Source organism: Suricata suricatta, chromosome 5, assembly GCF_006229205.1.
Source record: "Suricata suricatta isolate VVHF042 chromosome 5, meerkat_22Aug2017_6uvM2_HiC, whole genome shotgun sequence".
Classification (NCBI taxonomy): domain Eukaryota; kingdom Metazoa; phylum Chordata; class Mammalia; order Carnivora; family Herpestidae; genus Suricata; species Suricata suricatta.
This window is the reverse complement of record NC_043704.1, coordinates 33,847,715-33,862,431: the sequence shown is the minus strand read 5'-3', so window position 1 is coordinate 33,862,431 and position 14,717 is coordinate 33,847,715. Positions and strand designations below refer to the sequence as shown.

Below are 14,717 nucleotides of genomic sequence, written 5' to 3'. Positions count from 1 at the left end.
AATTCTCAATAAATATTCAGGGAATCTCAGAGCAATTTATCAAAGGGTTATACTTTTCTGACAAGCACTTGGTGTATCAACATTCTATATTGTCAATTAAGGACAGAGTCATATTGTATAACTTCCAGGAGCTGGGACTAATATCTTCTTAAAAATATTAATAGGCGATCCAGGATTGCTTAGTAGTTGGGCATCTTACTTTAGCCTGTACTTTCTCGTTGAGAAACAATTTTAAGTCTTCTCTAACACAGGAATGAGCACTTGAATATGGCCAAGGGTCATTTCTACATGGTTCCATTTATTAATTAGTCAGTTAATTAAATTTTTATATAAATATATATTCATATTAACTGGTTATTATTGACTGGCAGTATGTACAATAACCCTCATAATTTTACCTTAATGAAATTACTTTCTTTAATGTTTATTTATTTTTGAGAGAGAGAGACAGAGCATGGGGGGGGGGGCAGAGAGAAAGGGAGACACAGAATCTGAAGCTGGCTCCAGGCTCCAATCTGTCAGCACAGGGCCCTTCATGGGGCTCCAACTCATGGATTGTGAGATCATGACAAGAGCTGAAGTCAGATGCTTAACTGACTGAGCCAGTCAGACACCACTAAAGATGCTCTAATTTTAAAATGGTTCATCTAAGTTTTTGAATTCAATTTTATCACAATTCTTTGTAGGCACTGTTGACATTAGGATATTTCTTACCTTTCTACTAGAGAATTAATTATTCTAAGTGATTCAAATAATTACCTAAATGCTAAATTATTTAATTCAATATTTTTTACCTTATTTTCTTCTTTCATTTATTTGTAACTCTTAAGAACAACAGAAAGAATTAACTTAGTTATCCCAAGTAAACAACTGCTAATTAATAGTAAAAATAATTACAGAGCACAATGAGAGTGATGGATAGTTACTCTAAATTTGATTCAGTTTGCTATTTAATTTTCCATTTCCATCTTCAATAATAATGTAAGATTTTTTTACTATCACATGGATGTTTCATGTAACTACATAATTATATGCACTTATAATAATTATGGATCATAATTAGAACAGGTAATTACTATGTGAGCATATTTAATTACATAGTTGAACACTTAATGCATGCAAATGTACTTTGCACTTGAGAGTAATATATGCTGCACAATAAGTAATTTTTTTGGAGCTCTTATCAACTTAAACTCTCAAAATCAATAAAAAAATGTAAAGATAAATTCAGAATTCAATAAAGCTGACTTGGAACCACACTTAGGAAGGACTAATGTGTCTTTTAAAGGAGCTAAAATATATTCTTTCAATTTTAACTTAGAATTTCTAATCTATGAAGACATACTTAATATACAGATTGTAAAACTTAGAAGTTTTAAGTTTATATATATATATATATATATATATATCATAAACCTATTAACTAGATATAGCCTAATTTTATTCATTGTGTTTTTTTAGATTTCTAAAACTTATTCTGAATCCAGAATAAGTATTCTGTAAAAATTTGAATTAGTCAAATGTATTGCATACCCATTATTTCCTACACACACACACACACACACACACACACATATATAGATGATATAGATATAGAATAGATATAGATATAGATATAGATATTCTTAAAGTCTGGCCTCTAACTATTCTACTAAAAATTTGATTATTACAAAGTGCTTGTTATGTGACAAATGCAGAGAATTTTCTTCAATCCTCATATTTAGTAGCCTTTCAAATATTTTGTTTCTTCAGTCTTTTTTTAACTTTCTGAGTTCTCCTTCTGTACGATGTTTCCAGTTGGATCAGAAAATTATGGATAACTTAAGATGCAGCATTCCTGGGGCTTGAAGACTAAAGATGCAGTAGAAGAATAATAACACTATTCAATAGATTTGCATGTGATTGAGCTCTTAAATCTTAGTTTATTTCCCTAGATTATAAATGCATAAGTTATATAAAATTTGTAGCAATAATATTGCCTAGGAACAACATTATTGTCTGGATTAACTAAAACACTCCTGAAATGTTGAAATTGCACTAAATAGAATATATGAGAAGATAATAAGTAGTATATATGGAATATTGTGTATGCTGGGCATCTTTCTAAAAGTAAACTAACTCATTTAATCTTTTTACAATCATATGTGGACAGATTTAGTTGGCACGCCCATTTCATAGATAACAAAGTAAAAGAGTGAGTACTTGGTACCTAGAGATAAATGGCAAATATATTATCCATGTGAAATAACATTTAAAATGACACAGGTTAATAGAAAAAGAAACAAAAAACTTTATTCAAAGGAATAACCTTTTAAAAAATTGGTAATAATGTAGTCCCAGAATTGGGAAGATTTTTTTGTCTGCTGAAGACAATAGTACAATACCTCCCATTTAGTGTGATTCATGTAACCGGTTTTTGTGATTATATATAAGGCCTACTGTAGCCATTATTTCAAACCACTCAAGAATCACTTAGATTAAAATAAAATATTTGGATTTCAAATAAATACAGTTCATTAGAACAAGATAGAAATATAGAGCAGTTGTAAAAAAAATGATGTTTTTAATGATTATACTTCACATGTGTTCTCTGAAGTTTCCTGGTGCAAATTGTTACCTGTAGTCTCACTTCTATAGGAAATATTTTTACCGTGTAACTATCTTTTGGTTTTGCCTGTGGGCACTCTATGCATCTTAATGGACCATCACCTATTCTATTTCAAGAATTATATGCTGTAAAAGTACCTATTTACAAGGTCATATTTCACAAGTTAAAATCCCACACATAAACCACATAGAGACAAGGACTTACGTGCTTAAAATCAATATTTATTTCTTATTATTGTCTTTTAATGTTTTTATTATTTATTTTTGAGAGAGAGAAAGAGCATGAGTAAGGGAAGGGCAGAGGGAGAGGGAGACACAGAATCTGAAGCAGGCTCCAGGCCCTGAGCTGTCAGCACAGAGCCTGACAAGGAGCTTGAACCCATGACCCATGAGACCATGACCTGAGCTGAAGTCAGATGCTTAACCAACTGAGCCACCCAGGCGCTCCACAAAGCACACGATTTATTAAAATCCCTTACATGCAATATGGTTAAAAGCTTTGTAAATGCTCACATTTCTTGTTTTGATTTGGTTTGGTTGTTTATTTGCGTATTATCCTTGTTTTTCCTCAAACGGTCATTTCTTAAGATGCACCTAGCTCTATGAAAGTAATTTACAGATAAAATCCTTTTAAAAACAAATGTGTTGGTGTCCAAATAATAAATAGGTAGCAAGAGAGAAAAAAATGTAAAAGGATCTGCTCTCTGGCAGATTTTATTAAAGGTTGAGGGGAAGTTATTCTATGCTCTTATGTAAGGCTTTTTTAGATTACTGTAGTAATAATAACAGTAATCACTAGGAAATGAAAGAATAATCAAATTAATCTGTGTTATATGCTCTTAATTCATTCCAATCTAGAATTAAAACTTTATAGAAGTTATATTTCTAAAGGAAGAATATTCTGGATTCCTTCAGAATTCGGACTTGGTAACAGCAACATGACTATTTCTACTGATAGCCATAAGAATATTAAACATAAAAATCTCTTTTTCAACGTTTCTTTTCCATTCTCTGATAGAGCCACTTAAATGGTGCCTTTACTGTAACCTTCTTAAAATTTCTGTTATCAAGATTCCCAGTGAGCATGTGATGACAAATCAAAAGGTTATCACTCCGTTCTCCTGTCAGCAGCATGCAACATAGATAAACCCACCCTCATTCCTGGAAAATTTTCTTTACTTACCTAAAAAGGCACCACACTCTCTTGGTTATGGCTATGCCACTTTGGTTCTCTTTTTGTTGTTCACATTTTTTTTTCTTTTTTCATCCTATCTCCTGGAACTTAATGTTGCAGTATTGGTGGTCAAAATATCAGAACAAACATTTTTTTTAAAGGGTGTACAGAAAAGTTATCAAAGGTAATAATTTGTTGATTCTCAAAACAGGTACAACAAATTTCAAACTATAAAATCATATGAACAACTTCTCTATTCACAGTGAAATTAAGTTAAAAACTAAGCACAAAAATGATTAGTGGATAATCCACATTTGGGTCTTTTTAACGTTTATTTTTGAGAGAGAGAGAGAGAGAGAGAGAGAAAGAGAGAGAAGGAACAGGGAGGGGCAGAGAAGAGAGGGGGACAGAGGATCTAAAGCCAGCTCTGTGAGGACAGCCAAAAGCCCGAGGTGGGGCTCAAACTCACAAACCATGAGATCATGAACTGAGCCTAAGTCAGACACTTCACCGACTGAGCCACACAGGTGCTCCCACGTTTCTGAATTAAGCAATTTCTTTCTAAAGAAACTATGGATCATGTTTTATGTTAAAACATTTGTTAAATATTTATGCATTTGATAACACTTGAACACAATAAAAATACAAATATCAGCATATCAATGTTCTTATAAAAATGGTGCAAGTAAGGTAACTAAATATTTACTCATTTGTTACACTAGAATGCCTCTAAATATATATCCTTACAATCAATAAAATGGCCTTAGCCCAAAAATATTAAACATTGTGAACTAAAAATTAATAATAGAATAATAAAAATAGAAATCACACACCTGAAAATATATAAAAATGACATCCCCTTTATTTACTTATTTAAGGGTCAAGGACAGACAGGGTGCCCCAAGATGGGCTGCTTTGGCATGATTATTTTGAGTCAAAAGTAATCAGAATCCAACAGATGCAGGAAAAGCTCTCTGCCTTGCCCTCAAATGTCTAAATTTACATTGGAAAGGAGAGTCTGTGCCAGGAAGAGAGCTATTAACTAGACTCCTTTTTACCTAAAAAATCTTATCTGTATAATAGGGCAACCTTTGTTTTTCCAAACATCTCCTTTCACCTTCTTGCTAAAGATCTATCACCCTTTTATATCCCCCCACCCCTACCTCTCACCTTAGTTCATTTAAGCCTCATGTTACCTCCTTGTCTTTGAAATTTCATGTCTATGTGGATTTCCTGTATGTATGCCTATTAAATTTTATTTTCTCCTGTTAATTTGTCTCAGGTCAATTTGAGTCTAAATCCAGTAGAAGGACATAGGGCAGAGGAAAATTTTTCACCCCAATATTTACCCAATTGGAAAAAGGTAAAAATTTTGACCAAACCTTGCTTTGGTGACAGTAGTATGATTGTAATTTGATAAGCTGTATTTTATTAGTGATTTGTCAGTATATCTCAAAATCTAAATAATGCATTTCCTTGAAACTAATAATTCTATTCTAGGTATTTATCCTAAATAAATAATAAATGTAAATGCAAAAATTCAAACATTTTTTTATACTTGATCTTAGCTGAGATCAAAAGGCTGAGCTGCGATCAACCTTTTTTAATGATTAGATGATTCTATATAAACTAAAACTTCATAAGTAGACGATTGACTAAATGAATATAAATTTGGATAAATACCCTTATACTTATTAGTTAGATGTGAAAAACAACTGATGAGAGGTGTCTGGATGGTTCAATTGGTTAAGTGTCTCATTTTTTATTTTGGCCCAAGTCATGATCTCAAGATTCGTGGAATTGAGCCCCACGTCAGGCTCTGTGCTAACAGCGTGGAACTTACTTGGGATTCTCTCTCCTTCTCTCTCTGCCCCTCCCCAACTTGTGTATGCTCACAATCTCTTTAAATAAATAAATAAATATATAAATAAATAAATTCATAAATAAATAATTTTTTAAGAGTTTAAAAACATATATGTGAAAAGCCTTGCAAACTTGCCTTACCTCACAAGGAGTTTCTCAACTTTAGTGAGTTCAGAAATGGCTTCAGGATCCTATGTCTCTCCCTCTCTGCCCCTCCCCTGCTCGCACTCTGTGTGTGTCTCTCTCTCTCAAAATAAATGAGCATTAAAAATGCTCATAGATTTGAATAAGTTCTAACAAGAAAAATTAAAATGCTGATTATATCTCCAGTTAATATTTTTGAGGATCTCCTAGTAAACTAAGTGTTCAGATGCATAAAACTGTCTGATATGCTTACCTCTTAAGCTTTTAACCTTTATTCTCTCTTTCTTAAACATTTTGCTGCGATTCAAATCCTCTTCATCAATTTTCTCACTATGAATATGTATTCTCCTATCTTCTTTCTTCCATGAGGGCACTTTGCACTATATTTACCATTCTGAAAGGGATATGGAATTTTCCTTCCTCTCTGCATGATCACTCACTTTTTTTCCATGATACCATCTGCCTAATAGGCTTTGCTCTTTGAGATTACCATTGTAGATTCTTCTGTACATCCCCAGAGACTGTGATCCATGTTTTCTCATCATTAATGAAAATCCTTCTCATTTGAAGTAGATTTTAGCAACAAGTTTTTTCTGCATGCTTTTATAAAATTTCCATACAGAACAGTATGCTCATTTTCCATGCCTCTGGCATTAACATATATTGAGCACCCAGGATTTTGTTCCCCCACCCAATTCACACTTGTAGCTCTCTATAGGATTAAAAGATTAGTGTGTATTAGCATACACTCTAAGAAAACAAGGTGTTGTGGTATGAATTGATATTAATCAAATAAAAAGTTGCTAGTCTCATAATTTATCTGTGATTTTTAAAAGAAATGAACTGTGTCTTCAAGAAAATAATGTTTTAAGAATATCTAACAACTATATTAGAGAAATAACATTGTAATTTTAAATAGGAATAGAAGGAAATTTCATTTTGGCCCCTTAGATCCAATGATAATTGGCACTGGCATATTCTAAGAACATGTGAAGGATTCCTCTTTGAGCTGAAGCAGGGCATTTTACATCCATTAATAACCGTCCATTGAATTTAAGATTGAGACCCCAAGTCTTGCAATAACTAGCAAATCTTTCTTAATCCCCAGTTCCCTTTATCTGAAATTCTAATACATGTAGATTTACTTTATGTAACGTTTCAGCCTTTTGTACCCTAAGACAGCCTAACATTTGGAAGTCTGATAGAGAAATGATTAAAGTAGAAAGAAAACTTAATATATAACCCCTTAAACTGATGTTCTAATCAAAAGCAATATTAAAAGCACTACACTATTTTGATGAAAAGATGTTACCAAAAGATAGGGATTTTAAATCCGGTTCTCGCAGTAATGGTGACCTTTGTTTCTCAGAAACTTAACTGGCTCTTATGTAAAATAAGGGGGCTACACAGGATAATTTTAAAGGTCCCCTAAAAACTCTTTTAAAAGATCAATCTTTCTAAGTTATACTGTGATATATACCATATTAACAAAAAGAGTTCCGGACAAGAAAGAGAGATTTAAAAATCTATGATATTATAAGTTACTTTTGAAATTATTGGAGCTCTCTTCAATGATCCTGATAACTAAATTTTTCAGGTTGATCATCAGTATATCAGAATATGTAATTATATCCTTTCATTTGGAAAAGCACAGCAGTGTAGATTTCATTCTGTTGTAAATATGGTTCTTTCTTTCATCTTTACTTAATGGCATAGGAATTTTGAGCCATGCTATAAGCAACATTCTTTATGTTTGTAATTTTATTTCCAGTGACCCAGGCTTGGCATAATTAAAGGAAGGGATAGGTGCCTGGGTGGCTCAGTCAGTTAAGCGACCAACTTCGGCTCAGGTCATAATTTTGTGGTCCGTGGGCTCAAGCTCCACACCGGGTTCTGTGCTCCAGGCTCAGAGCCTGAAGCCTGCTTTGGATTCTGTGTGTCTCTCTTTTGCCCCTCCCCCAGTCACACTGTGTCAAAAATTAATAAATGTTATTTTTTTGAATAAAGGAGGGGACGGCCTTTAATAAGAATCAATAAAACATGTCAAATCAATAGTGTGTCAGTTTGAGTCTTCTAGGGAGTAGATACCAAGAAAGAGTTAGAAGAACAAAAATTATATTGAGAGAAGTGCCCACGAATGCTTAACAGAGCAAGGAGTAGGGATAGGCAGGGAAGCTGTCTGAGAAAAGTTAAGGGAGGACAGTAGGTAGGAGGAGGCGCCTACTCCAATACTGCTCTGAGAAAGTCTCTGCCAGGCAGTAGCCATGATTCTCCACTTGAGGCACCCATATTGAGCAGAAATGGCCCAGGTCTCTTGCCTCAACTCTGTTCACTAGTTCACTGGGAGCACCTCGATGAAAACATGGCATGTACACTTCAGTGAGACCAGAAAATGCAGTAGGTGGGAGCTGTGAGCTAACTCAACCTCTCACAGAAGGTTTTCCCTTGACAGGAGATCTGGGTGGCAACCTCCATGGCTGCCACAATTAGTGCAATTTACTTCTCTCCAATTTGACATGCTCCACTGATTGTACTCAAAGCTGCATATGAAATATTTGACTCTCAGGAAAAAGAATGGAAACCCTTAAAATGGAGCAAACATACTTCTCTGTTACATTCAATGTGGATAATCCTTTGAAAAAGAATTTTGTCCTGGACAGTTCGCAAGTATCAATTAATGCTTAGTAAGACTAAGTGGTTGCTACTTTTTTTAATAAATGAATTAAGATAGCTGACTTGGACATAGGAACATTTATTGAGCATGAACTATGACAATTTTATTTTATATTTTCCATAAATCATTTCATTTAATCTTCAACTAGTCTTGTGACATTTAAGTTCAACAGTGAAAAGCTAAAATCTTTTGGTAAGAAGAACATGAACTAATTGAACTATCAGCCCATTTAAACATACCTGTGGAGAGCCTCCAAGGAAATTTTATGTTTGATTAGATGCCTTGAATTTACTAAGGATTGTCTTTACAGAATAAAATGGAATGAAGTCAGTTTTGCTATAGAAATCAGGAACATTTTCAAAAAGTCCTCAGTGTAAGTACAAGTTTTGGATAATTCCATATAAAAACGTGTGTGGGAAATTTACCTTGAAGGAATTTATTCTAAAGTTACTTTTCATGATACCTGCTACATTCATTATCATTATTGTCTAGCAGAATGCAAAGAAGTATATACTACTGAGAGATTCAAGAACGCAAGCAAGATCTGACACAAGCGAATTGCTAGGCCTAGCATGTGAAGACACACAAAGTAAGAACATGTGAAACCACAAGAAACTAAGCGAAGAAACCAATAAAAGATGGGGTGACTGAAAAATACAGACAAACCACAAGAGGAAGAAAATTAAAAAATGAAATTGAGGCTGAAAACCAATAAAATCATTAATAAAAATAATAAAGCAATTGCAGTATTAAAAGTTGGCTTACCTAGGGGCTTCTGGGTGTCTCAGTCAGTGAAGAGTCCCACTCTGGATATCAGCTGAGGTCATGATCTCAAGGTGGTGTGATCGAGCCCCACATCAGGCACGCTGAGCATGGAGCCTGCTCGGGCTTCTCTCTATCCCTTCTTCTCTGCCTTTCCCCCCTCAAGTACACACACCTCTCTCTGTCTCTTTTTCTAAAATAAACAAATAAATATCAACAAGTAATAAAATAAAATAAAAGTTAGCTTGCCCGATTACAGATTTTAAATCTTCAAGACACAGAATAATTTTTTAAAAGCCCATACTCCAGAGATGTATTTCCTCTTGTTTTAGAAAAAATAATGGGAATTATTTTAATATTTCACAGTTTGTTGTAGTTTAGTAAATTAATATAAACAATGCCAAAATATAGACTGCTGTGCTCTGCACAATGAATTTTACAAATTTTCTAGTAGTTGGTTGTAACAGGGTGATGTCGGGGAATGATAAAGAGCTTATATTACTGTTTTTCTGACTTTTATTATCATACGGAGCACAATTAAGAGCTAATTAAAAGATTATGGGTTGTTTTTTTCTTGCTTTATAATTTATAATTATATATTTATAATTTTGGCTCCAAAAAATATGCATATATATTTACCTAGAGTTTTAAATTACTATATTCCAGATAGGTAAGTAGTAACTAAAGCATATTTTCTGCATAAAGATGGGTAAGATATTTATTAGCTCCACTGTGTTTTTATTTCAAAACTTCATTCATTAATAAAACTATAATTTAATTTTTATTGAGTTGTAACATATAATATATTAAGATAGATTTATTAATAATTTTACCATCCAGATCCACTATTAATTTACACATAAATGAAACACCTATAATATCTATAGATATGACAATACATGATGTCAAAAGTCAAAAATAATATAGCCATTATTATAAATAAAACTATTTAGATTAACTCTAATAAAGAAGAACACTACAGTTGAGAATCAATCTCATAAGATACCAAAGCAAAATTAATATAATTAACCCATCAAAATTAATCAAATAATATTAATTTTTTAAAATAGTTATAATTATAGTCAAATCTAAGATAAATAGTTTTAACTTTAATACATGTGTGTTCATTATGTAATTGCTGATATTTATCATTCAATATTATCAATCTTAGTTAATAATATAATCCAGACAACTTTCTTTAAGAATTTTATTCACATAGTTTTAATTTTCCAGCAGATACAAAACTTAATCTGAGTGCCCCAAAAATCAATCTGTTATATGCTAAGGGTTTCATCACATACAATAAAAAATATTAAAATAAATAATATTTTGTGTTCATTTTCCTATTCTGATTCAGTTAAAGAGCCTTCATAGGCTCTTCTAAGAGTTTTATATAAAATATTTTGTTGGGATAATTAAATAATCTAATTTTCTCATATGACTTCAGTATTCTAGCCTCTTAATTTATTTAGGCATATTTCCAATCTTCTCCACTGGATCCTAAGTACATTGAAATTGATAATGATGCCCTGTCAATATGCAATTTGTAATGTTGAATAGTTATGTAAAGACAATAGTATATACTTCCCCAAAAAAGACTAGGCCCACCCATGCTCAAATGACTAAACTGCCATTTCTGGAAAAGCCACTTAAACTGTGTGCATTCCAATTTATTGACGGAGAATATGGTATCTATATCATATGACTGAAAGGAGAACAAAATTTCCAAAGATTCAAAAGTACCTATGTGGCGTTACATGTACTAAATATGTGGTAAGTTCTGGCTTCTAATTATGAATAGGCACATATTAAGCAAGTGTCTGATAAAGCATATATCATAAGATGGACTACTATTTTGGATGGAAAGTTATACTTCCCATCACCAATATTTTATATCATATTATGCTTAATAACTCAATTCACCTCTGAAAAGAAAATGAAGGATATATTTTCAACAAATCATTGCATTTTGCCACAGATTAGCATGAAAGCATCTTCAGTTCTAGAGGATGTATCATGATTTGTACAACAGAAAAAGTGTCAACATTTTTCTCGTATGATGTAACTAATTTTTATTTTCAGAAGACATTTATTTTAAATCAGATAATTCTGAAAGCATGATTATCACAATTGCTGAAAGTGTAATTGTTCTCAAAAGTTTCTTACTCTTCTATCATTTATCTTTATCATCAGTTTGTAAACTTAATGTGTAAAGAATTGCACTGTCATCTGTTTTTGCTCCCAAATTTCTTTTTTAAAGTGTCAACAACATTGTTCTTACATAAGGCTGAAGGAGGTTTTTGTTTTCATTTTTTCTCCCAATATCACACTGAAAAGACACAGAGTGAGCAAGGATTCCAATGTGAAGATTTGACCTAATGTATTACCTTTATCCCAGATATTTACTGAATTATAGAATTCTACTTTTTGATACTTATTTTCAGTAGCTGTACACAGAATAAGGTTTATTCATCATGCAAACTAATTCATTTACCTCAGAGTGATTTTCAGAAATTTACTTTTATAATCTTTCCCCACAATAGTATTTATCTATTTACTTGGAAGAGAGAAATAAAAAAAGAAAAACAAAAGAAAAGAAACTATGTTCTTTATTTGATCATGGTTTTGTTTAAATTCATTTGTATGATAATTTAGTCCCAAGAGATATACTTCTAATTTACTTTATAGAAATAGTAAAAAATATATATATTTGGAAATAGTAAAAGCAATACAGAAAGACATCATCTGAAAAATCCCTTTTCTACAATCCCTTCCAAGTAATACATCTTCGTATAAGATAACACTTTTTAAATATATAAGCTCTCAATACTTTCACTAAGCTTTTATGAACAGTAAATTGGCTTTCTGCCTATAGTCGCGGCTGAGTAAGCATGGCTGAAGTCTCCCTGTCCACCGCCATCAGGTCTGAGTCAGAGACTCCCAAAGAGCCTCATCAGCTGCTGACGTTTTTCGGAGGTCTGAGCTTTGAAACAAGTGATGAGAGTCAGAGGAGCTATTTTAAGCAATAGGGAACTCTTACAGGACTGTGTGGCAACGAGAGATCGGAACACCAAGAGCTCGGTAGGTTTTGGCTTTGTCATGTATGCCACTCTGGAGGAGGAGGGTGCAGCCGTGAGTGCAAGGTGGATGGAAGAGCTGTAGAACCAAAGAGGGCTCTCTCCAGAGAAGATACTCAAAGAGCAGGTGCTCACTTAACTATGAGAAAGGTTTTTTATTGGTGGCTTTAAAGAAGAGACAAGAGATTGTTTTGAACAGTATGAGAAAATTGAAGTGATTTTAAGTCACTCATGACCGAGGCAGTGGCAAAAAGAGGGGCTGTGCTTTTGTAACATTTGATGACCATGACTCTATAGACAAGATTGTAATTCAAAAACACCATATTGTGGGGGCATCTGGGTGACTCAGTCAGTTAAGCATCCAACTTCCACTCAGGTCATGATCTCACCACTGCAAGTTTGAGCCCCACATAGGGCTCTGTGCTGACGGCTCAAAGCCTAAAGCCTGATTCGGAGTCTGGGTCTCCCTCTCCCTCTGCCCCTCCCCTGCTCATTCTCTCTCTCTCTCTCTCTCTCTCTCTCTCTCTCTCTCTCTCTCTCAAAATAAATAAGCTTAAAAAAGAGTTAGCAAAATAAAAACTAAAAATACAATATTGTGAATGGCCATGGCTATGAAGTAAGGAAAGCTGTGTCTAAGCAAGAGATAGCTAGTGCTTCATCCAGCCAAAGAGTCAAAGTGTTCTGGAAACTTTGGTGGTGGTCAGGGAAGTGGTTTTGGTGGCAATGACAACTTTGGTCATGGAGGAAATACGTTTCCATATGGTGGCAGTGGGATGGCTAGAACAGATTTAATATTGGTGGAAGCAACTTTGGAGGTGGTGGAAGCTATAACGATCTGGCAATCACAACAATCAGTCTTCAAATTTTGGATCCATGAAAGGAGGACATTTTGGAGGCAGAAGCTCTGGCCCCTATGGTGGTGGAGGCCAATACTTTCCAAACCATGAAACCAAGGTGGCTATGGCGGTTCCAGCAGCAGCAGTGGCTTTGGCAGTGCCAGGCGGTGTTAATTACTGCCAGGAAACAAAGCTTAGCAGGAGAAAAGAGCAAGAGAAGTGGCAGGAAGCTTCAGGTTACAACAGATTTGTGAACTCAGCCAATCACAATGGTACAGAGTCTCACTGCTACAAAGAAGACGTGTTTTAGACAACACTCACGTGTATGGCCAAAAAACCTTGGGACTGCATTTGTGACTAATTATATAACAGGTTATTTTAGTTTCTGTTCTGTGGAAAGTGGAAAGCATTCCAACCAAGGGTTTTAAGGTAGATTTTTTTTTTTTGCACCCAAGCTGTTGATTGCTAAATGCAATAGTCTGATCATGATGCTAAATAAATGTGTCTTTAAAAAAAAAAAAGAAGAAGAAAGACAAAAAGAAAGAAAAGTAAATTGAAACCAAAAGCCATAAATTCAATATCACAAAACTGGAGAGAATGGAGACTCTGAGTTGTGGGAAATGATCTTTTGAGATTATTACAAAGGACCAAGATCCCTAACATTAGGTGACAACTTGTACAATGAAGAAGGCAACAGAATATTTATATGTTAGCTGCACTTAAATACATTGAAAATATAAACAGTAACTAAATTTGTATAATAAGTCTGTATGCCAGATTTCTACTTAACCTTACTTTGTCTTTATCAGAATAATCATGATTAAGTTCTCAAAAAATTTTAAGGAAATTTCCCTATGAGTTTCTACTTTACTAAGTTTATTCTAATGTAGATATCAGTCTTGATACAATGATGTTTTTGGTTCATGAAATAAACTTCCACTCAGAAATCACCAACCTTGTAATCAAGTTGAATTTCCTCACCAACCTTGTAATCTTTAACTCAGTCACAAAGCAGTCACAAATCTTGATGTAAATAATAGTGGTATGGGTAGTTCTTATGTACCTGGAGTTAGAAAAATACATTTACTTCCTGGTTTTAATTTCAGTGCAAGTCAAAATTAATATTGCAAGTGGGAAAATAATTTCGTGCATAAAGCATAGTAGTTAGGGCCATTCCTCACTATTAACAGTTCCTGGTGTATCCATCCAGAAACCTACTCTTCTTATCACTTTCTTTTATATAGGCAATCTATTCTCCAATTTACTTTATGGCTATCAACATATCTTGACTGTTGAATTATACTCAAGGCTGAACTGTCAAACAGACACATGAATTATAGATCTTGCCCAATGCGACTGCCATGTCAGCGCCAGTGTCTGGGAAGCTCCCAAACCAGACTTTGGCGTCCTGTTAGTCTCCTTTCTACACTGGGAGGCGTTTGGGTTCTGAAATGACAATTGAAGACTACCTGCTGTACAGGTCAGTCTAGTGGTAAGTGGCTCATATTCAAGATTTATTTTGTGTATCTTGCTAAAAGAACTCACTGATACAAATTGACAGTACCCTAACAGCTTCAAGG

The 14,717-nt window shown here is 33.8% G+C and overlaps 1 pseudogene; it reads left to right on the top strand.

The window, feature by feature from the left end:
- The first annotated feature begins 12,115 nt into the window (after positions 1 to 12,115).
- Positions 12,116 to 13,248, top strand: LOC115291110 (annotated as a pseudogene).
- The last annotated feature ends 1,469 nt before the right edge of the window (positions 13,249 to 14,717 follow it).